This window comes from Nuphar pumila, chromosome 13 (genome assembly GCF_984573655.1).
Source record: "Nuphar pumila chromosome 13, dmNupPumi1.hap1.1, whole genome shotgun sequence".
In the NCBI taxonomy this organism is placed as follows: domain Eukaryota; kingdom Viridiplantae; phylum Streptophyta; class Magnoliopsida; order Nymphaeales; family Nymphaeaceae; genus Nuphar; species Nuphar pumila.
The window spans coordinates 6,981,943-6,990,742 of NC_143261.1; positions in this window are offsets into that span (position 1 = coordinate 6,981,943).

Below are 8,800 nucleotides of genomic sequence, written 5' to 3' on the forward strand. Positions count from 1 at the left end.
GAGATAAAGAAGAGAAAATTGTGACCAAGGTACGTAAATCGATCCTGTCTGTCACGATTTACTATGATAAGTATTACTGTGATAGCGATTACTATGTATAGTGATTAATGTATAGCGATTACTGTGATAGTGATTACTATGAATGATTTAATGTGATATGTATTACTATGTATAGTGATTACTGTGATAACGATTACTATGTATAGCGATTACTGTGATAGTGTGTATGCAACGATTATTATTTATAGTGATTACTGTCTACAGTGAGGTATAGAAGTGCAAATGGGACTAATTTATAATTAATACAAATAATATGTTATTTTATATTATAGGAGGTCAAAAGGGAAGTAGAGCACCGGGTGAAAAGCTCGAAGGGCGGTGTCAGTGGCCTGTAGTTCTGTCGTGGTATGGACAATTGAGTGAATATCAGAAGGATCGATTATGAAATATGCACTTTGGCGGCCTTCTGGACCAGCATTTTTTTAAAATGTGCTAGAACACCATGACTCACCTGGTAAATAAGTGACATCATCAGACGAACACATTCCAGTTTGATTCTTTTGAGATCACCATGATCCTAAAAGATGTGACGCGGATGACTGGTTTTAAGTGCCATGGCAGTGTTGTCCTATTACGGGATTCAAACAATAACGAAAGAAAAAAGTGCACGACCCTTCTAGGAATGTTGATGGATGACTAGAGTCAATGTATTTCTGGTGGAAGCAATTCCACATCAATGAAAGTTTTTTCTTTCTATAATAAATGAGAAGGTCGGTCCGCTACATGTGCATCTGAAAGTGCTAACCAAGAGTTGTGCGGCTTCCTTCTTTATTTTTTTGGTCTTACTTTATTTTTTGATTATTCTGGTTCGAGAATAAGTTACTTGTGGCTGCAGTTCCTGGAAGACTTAGATCAAGTCGACAACTATGCATGGGGTGTTGCTATGCTCACAAACTTGTACAGTCAACTTTACCGTGCGAATAAGGGTATGAAAACTGTCAGGAGGTTTTGGCCATTTGTTCAGGTATTTGTTTATTATATATTTAGTACTTGTAGACTAAGTTTGTTGAAGGTTGTAGTCTTACTAATATATTGTTTTTGTAGGCCTGGGTGTGAAAACATATTGTTACGTTGCATCCTCAGTGTGGCCCTGCGATTTGTGGTTTTTCAAAGATCGGTCAGTGGGCTAGAATAAATATCAAGGAGGATAATGCGAAGTTTATTTTAGATGGTCTGCAACTAAATAAGGTAAATGGTTTAAAATCGTTTATAATTGATTCAGTATTTATCATTTAGCAGTATAAATCGTTGAAATGTTTAGCATTCTTAAGTAATCATCGTTGCAGGAATTTGTCTTCGTTAGTACAAGTTGTTATCACTTTAGCATTTATCTTTTAGTACTGTAAATTATAGTAATCATTTGCATTCTTAGTAACAATCGTTGTAATATATTTAGCACTCATTATTATAAATAATTTTAATATTTAGCATTCATTAGCATGAATAATCGTCTATACCTAAACCATAATCTCCAATGTACAGGTTGTGTGGAGACCGTATGGAGATGGGGAGGACGAGGACCAAGAGCTTGTTGCTGAGGGTGCGAGACTGTCTGACCGCGATATTTGGTTGTTTATCAATTATGAAGCTGAGTTGCAGCATGGTAGTTGAGTTCTTCTATAATCTGGCTTGAGATAGTCTATCCCAAAGAAGCTTATGGAAGTTAGAAGGAAGATGAATAGTGGTGAAGCCAGGAACGTGAATTCACACCGATGCTACAGGGAACAATTGGATAGCTGGAACAAAGGAGGTGTTCGTGCCCTAGCGTATGATTATAAAGAACGACAGTATGATCCCAACTATTTCCAAAAATATTGAGAACTCATGTGTCGAAATCTGGAGATTAAGAATATTGGGAACCCATGCCTCCCTCCTATCCCCCATTATGTCACATCCTAGCATAGAAAACACGTCCATTGTCTTCCTCTGGCTACAACAACGATTACCTCAGTAACAGTACACGATGAGGAGCAAACACAACTCACAAAAAATAATGTAGTTTCTGGCACAAGGTTCGAGATGTTGAAGAGGTAGAATAAGGACTTACGGAAGGAGGTGAGCAATTTGGGGAGACAATTGCGGTCACTGGTAGAGATGATGACTAGTGTTTATAATAAGATTGAAGGAACTAAGAGGCCAGCAAGGATAGAGAGTCCACCAAGAAAAAGGAGGAGACAATTTATATGTCATAGTCCATATGAGTCGCCAAGTGCCACTGAATAAACGATAGTGATTCTTTTTATCCCGATAATTCTTTGTTGTAATTCTATAATCCTATAATTATTTTTTGTAACATGATATTCTTTAATTCTTTAATTCTTTTTTTTAATAATTCTAACACACAAGTGCCACTGAATAGATCGTTGTAATGTTCGACCTTCATAAATAAAAGTGATCGCATTTTTTTTTATAAGAGATCACGATTGGTTTGCAATCAGTTGTATATAAGATATCACAATTTATTTTTTATAGAAGGTGTTCTATCACGATCTGTAAAGCCATCCCACCTAAACCCATCAAATAATCATGCCAAATCTGTTTGAATATCCTATTGTGATTTTCCTTCATGAGCTTTGTTCTAGGGAACAATACGTTCCATCATGATTTACACAATGACATTCGAAAATGGCAAATAAAAAACAATAAACAAATCGACACAATGTTTAGACTTAGTAAAGAACAAATCAAGTTAACTTGATCAATATAGACGTCATTGTGTATATCGCTCTGGGACAATATCTGGTATAATGATTCAGATACAATACATGTACAATGATTTGTCTTATCGCGAATTACATAATGACTGATAAAAATCAGAAAGTAGAAAGAAAAAAATGTTGAAGGTTATAGTCTTACTAATATATATATGTTGTAGACCTGGGCGTTGGAGCATATTGTGGCGTTGTGACCTTAGTGTTGCTTTGCGATTTATGGTTTTCTTAAAGATCGGATGGTGGTCTAAAATTAATATAAAGCAAGATAATGCTAAGTTCATTTTAGATGGTCTACAATTAAATGAGGTAAATGGTTTAAAATCGTTTACAATCATTTTAGCATTTCTCATTCAGTAATATAATTAAATTGTTGAAATGTTTAACATTCTTAAGTAATCATCGCTGCAAGATTTTCTCTTCGTAGTACAAATGGTTATCTCTTTAGCATTTATCTTTCAGTACTGTAAATCATTGTAAGCGTTTTCATTCTTAAGTAATGATCATTGCAGGATTTTGTATTCCTTAGTACAAATCGTTATCGCTTACGCATTTAGCTTTTAGCACTGTAAATCGTAGTAATCATTTCCCTTTTTAAGTAATGATCTTTGCAGGATTTTGTATTCTTTAGTTATATCGTTATGGCTTTAGCATTCAATTTTAAGTGTTGTAAATCATTGTAATTGTTTGCATTCATGAGTAATGATTGTTGTAGGAATTTGCATTCCTTAGTACAAATCGTTATCGCTTTAGCATTTAACTTTCATTAGTGTACGTCATTGTAATCGTTAGCATTCTTAGTAACAATCATAAGATATTTAGCACTCGTTATTATAAATAATTTTAACGATACATTACAATCATATTCATTTAGATGAGTATTTAGTTATAATACATCATGACCAATGGTTTGGCTTAGATACAATACATGACCATCATCAGCATCAAAGAAAACAGATATTAGCATCAACCCACGTCCAAATAGTGATGTGCTTCGAAACAAACATCATCAACATCATCAGCAGCATCAGCACTTTCAGATTACTCAGTGGCCTTCGCTGGTCACTGGAAATGATTGAAGGCAAATCTATCTACCAATGGAGGTCCTTATCTGTTTGCAAGTTTTTTGTCACGATGTATATTGGCAGCAGATAAAGTTATGGATCCCAACAGGCAGAGAAGATGCAGCCGCACGACTAGCATATTTGTCATGAAGTATATTGAAGATTAGGCAGATATTTTTCCAACTAAAAAGTATGGTTTGCGAATGATTGAGAGTCCGACAGTAGGAATAGATCAAATACATTGTCATCAACACCCACCTGTCTATCATGCAAAATATATGTGCTTGCTCCAGTATGACGGCAAAAATTGAGGATGATTATGGTCGTTATATTCTACGTAAGCTTAGATATACTTCACAACAAATACGCCACAGCTGTATGTGTCATGAATACATTGATGTATCCACAGAAGATAACCATTATAATCATCATCAAAGATTATACAGATCTTTCTGCACGGCATAAAACAACAACGGTATCAGCATCAAACACCATCCATCAAGCAAAGGTAGAAGGAACACAGAAGAACAAAGAAGAAAGAAAAATACAAGGAAGAAGAAGAAGGAAAATATGAAGAAGAAGACGAAGGCGTAAGAGAAAGAAGAAGAAGAAGTTGCTCTGACGCAGAAAAGAAAGAGGAAGACAGGTTAAATAGATTAGGGTTTTAGACTTAGACAATGGGTGGGGTCTGGTCACTCCCCCACCTAAACCCATCACACAAATCGAGACATTGTTCAGACTACAAATCTCAATAATTTAATAAATACAAATCTAGGTAAGTTAATAAATATAAATCGACTTACAACTAAAATACTTTAAGTTTCATAATTTAACAATATTTGTTCTATTGCGATTTGATGTTACGAGCTTTGTCAATGTGAACGATATGTTCTATCGCGATTTACACAATGACTGATTCATGAATTGCAGAAAAGAAAATAATAAACAAATTGACTTGATATTTAGACTGATACGTCATATTACGTTGACTAGTTTTGTAAAAGTCAGATGAAACAACATTTTTTTATTTAATTAATGTGCAATGTAATTAATTTGCACACGGTTTTTGAAAACGGGCGATAGGTGAAATGACATTTACTTTATATATGAATGACACGTCGCACAAGTTCAAGAGGGTGTCGCTTCGCTTTGCTACGTGATTAAGAAACATATAAACCAATGATTCTTTTAGAACAACGTGTTTGTGAAACAAACATATAACCTGCTTCATCGCAAAGGGGGTATCCATATCGAGGAAGGAGATGACGACAGCTACATGGCCAGCGATGTCGACGAAGAAGATGACAATAACTAGACGGCCAGCGATGGTGATGAAGGAGACAACCACAGCTACATGACCATCGATGGTGATTCAGGCATATATTTTCTAAACCTCGTGACTAGTTTCTGCAACATTTGCCTCTTTTATGGCATATATTTGATTTATGTTGTGTACTGTTAAAAGCAATTTTAATGTCGTTTACTGAATATTCTGCTCATATCAATGGAACATCCACAAAAAAAGGTGGGCAAAAACGCTGTAAAGATCTCCAATAAAGCATCAATCAGTTGCAAGATGAATTTGCAAAAGAGAACACTATCAGTAATTTTGTATGTATGAAACCACTATCAGTTATATATTTACGTATGCCATGGGTATGTATGTTAACAAGTTCATATTTGTTGCAAACATACTATATCCGATTTTGTCATGTATATTACAAGCAACACAAGCAATACTAGATGCATTGTCACCCTTTATTTCATGGTATATCAGTACTCTTATTTGTTCATTTTCTTTTATGATTTACTCTTGTTGCTTCGTGTTTTAACCTTACTATTATCACTCTTTTGTTCAACAGACTTACATCCACTGAAAGCCATACACCATTGGATTTCAAGATGCACTACCATACTAGGATAACGATAATCACTGCAGAGACTTTTGGTCAAGTGAAAAGGTAAGTGAATAAACCTCTTGTCCAAGGTTTAGGCCTAACATTCCTAACACGATTTGTCTATTGATTTCTAATATATTGCATCGATTCACAGATATTGATTTCTACACTCTGGCAAACTGCTGAGCATTGAGTCTTATACATGATAGATTTACGGGAAAAGCAACTATGGTGCTACAACTTATTGGACTTTCACACTGGTGTACAATGTGACATTATGCATTTGGTAAGTTTCTGTCTATAAGTGTATCATATCTTTTACGGTGGCCTGAATTTTACTATACTCTGCATTAACCACAGAAGGGATTCCTAAAAAACATTTTGGGTGTTGACATTGGCGAGTAGAGCTTGCTCTGTGCAGACCATGCTTCTTTACAAAGTAATGGTGTCGATTATGGCATATTCATAATGAAGTATATTGAAGCAATATACAATGGATGAGAACCTGATTTTGATGTTGTATGCTCTTTATTATTCACTGTTATTGGGGACTCAATTTATATATTAGTGTCACATTACATTTTTGTTGCAGGATGATATACTGGGATTCTACACCGAACTATGCCAAAAATTGACTGAGTTTTGTAAATGTGAAAGAGAAAAAGAATCAGCCGGGAAGAGTACTTACAAGGCAATGAACAACGCGAACCCCCGGGATTAATATGATATACAGAGATTTATAATAGATTTTGTAGACTGTGTACACCAAATTTTGTATACAAATTTTGTAAGACTATATACAAATTATGTAAATATTTCTCGGTTGAAATAAAATTTTAATTTTACTAAACACGCGAATAAGTTCGACTATTATTTATCACCTCTATAGATGACTACTCTCTCTACATGTATCTCTACTTACAATTTGAGAAATCCTAAGTCTTTCAGGTCATTAGTGTGGTTTCTAAAAGAAGGCAGTATGACTCATTATACAATGCATATGTTGTCTCTGACATAGACATCATTTTGCAAATAGTATTTATCCTATCGTGATTTGCTTTTTGTGAAGTTTGTCTATGTGAACAAACGTTGTAATGTTCTCCCTCATAAATATTTGCCCTTCATAAATGAAAATCCTATAAGCGATTAGAGATGTGTACTGTTCAAAAATCGTTATAATGCTCACCCTCCATAAATGAAAATCCAAAAGGGATTAACGATGTATGCGGTGAACAAAGGCTTGTAATGTTCACCCTTCATAAATGAAAATCAAATAAGCGATTAGAGAAGTGTACTATTCATAAATCGTTGTAATGCTCACCCTCCATAAATAAAAATTGCAACAGGGATTACCATTGTGTACAGTGAACAAATGCTTGTAATGTTCACCCTTCGTAAATAAAAATCTTATAAGCGATTATGTGTACTGTTAAAAAATCATTGTAATGCTCACCCTACGTAAATAAAAATCTCAAAAGGGATTACCGTTGTGTATAATGAACAAAGGCTTGTGATGTTTGCCCTTTGTAAATGAAAATCCTATAAGTGATTAGCGATGTGTATTGTTCAGCAATCGTTGTAATGCTCATTCTACGTAAATGAAAATCACAAAAGGGATTACCGATGTGTACAGTGAACAAAGGCTTGTAATGTTTGCCCATCGTAAATGAAAATCCTATAAGCGATTAGAGATGTGTACTATTCAAAAATCGTTGTAATGCTCACCTTACGTAAATTAAAATTGCAAAAGAGATTAGCGATGTATGCAGTGAACAAAGGGTTGTAATGTTTGCCCTTCGTAAATGAAAATTCAATAAGCGATTAGAGATGTGTACTGTTCATAAATCATTGTACTGGTCACCCTCCGTAAATGAAAATCGCAAAAGGGATTACCGTTGTGTACAGTGAACAAAGGCTTGTAATGTTTGCCCTTTGTAAATGAAAATCTTATACGCGATTAGAGATGTGTACTGTTTAGAAATCGTTGTAATGCTCACCTTATGTAAATGAAAATTGCAAAAGGAATTACCGTTGTGTACAGTGAACAAAGGCTTGTAATGTTCTCCCTTCATAAATGAAAATCCTATAAGCGATTAGAGATGTATACTATTTAGAAATCGTTGTAATACTCACCTTACGTAAATGAAAATCACAAAAGGGATTACCGTTGTATATAGTGAAAAAAGGCTTGTAATGTTTGCCCTTTGTAAATGAAAATCCTATAGGCGACTAGAGATGTGTACTATTCAGAAATCGTTGTAATTCTCACCCTACATAAATGAAAATCACAAAAGAGATTACCGTTGTGTATAGTGAACAAAGGCTTGTAATGTTCGCTCTTCATAAATAAAAATCCTATAAGTGATTAGAGATGCATATTGTTAAGAAATTGTTGTAATGCTCATCCTCCATGAATGAAAATCGCAAAAGGGATTAGCGATGTATGCGATGAACAAAAGCTTGTAATGTTCGCCCTTCATAAATGAACATCCTATAAAAGATTAAAGTTGTGTACTGTTCAGAAATTATTGTAATGCTCACACTCCGTAAATGAAAATCGCAAAAGGGATTAGCGATGTATGCGGTAAACAAAGGCTTGTAATGTTCACCATTCATAAATAAAAATCCTATAAAAGATTAGAGATGTGTACTCTTCAAAAATCATTGTAATGCTCACCCTATGTAAATGAAAATCGCAAAAGAGATTACCGTTGTGTACAGTGAACAAAGGCTTGTAATGTTCACCCTTCGTAAATAAAAATTCTATAAAAGATTAGAGATGTGTACTATTCAGAAATCATTGTAATGCTCACTCTACGTAAATGAAAATCGCAAAAGGGATTATCGTTGTGTATAGTGAACAAAGGCTTGTAATGTTTGCCCTTCGTAAATAAAAATCCTATAAGCGATTAGAGATGTGTACTATTTAGAAATCATTGTAATGCTCACCCTACGTAAATGAAAATTGTAAAAGCGATTACCATTGTGTACAGTGAACAAAGGCTTGTAATGTTAGCCCTTCGTAAATGAAAATCTTATAAGTGATTAGAGATGTGTATTGTTCAGA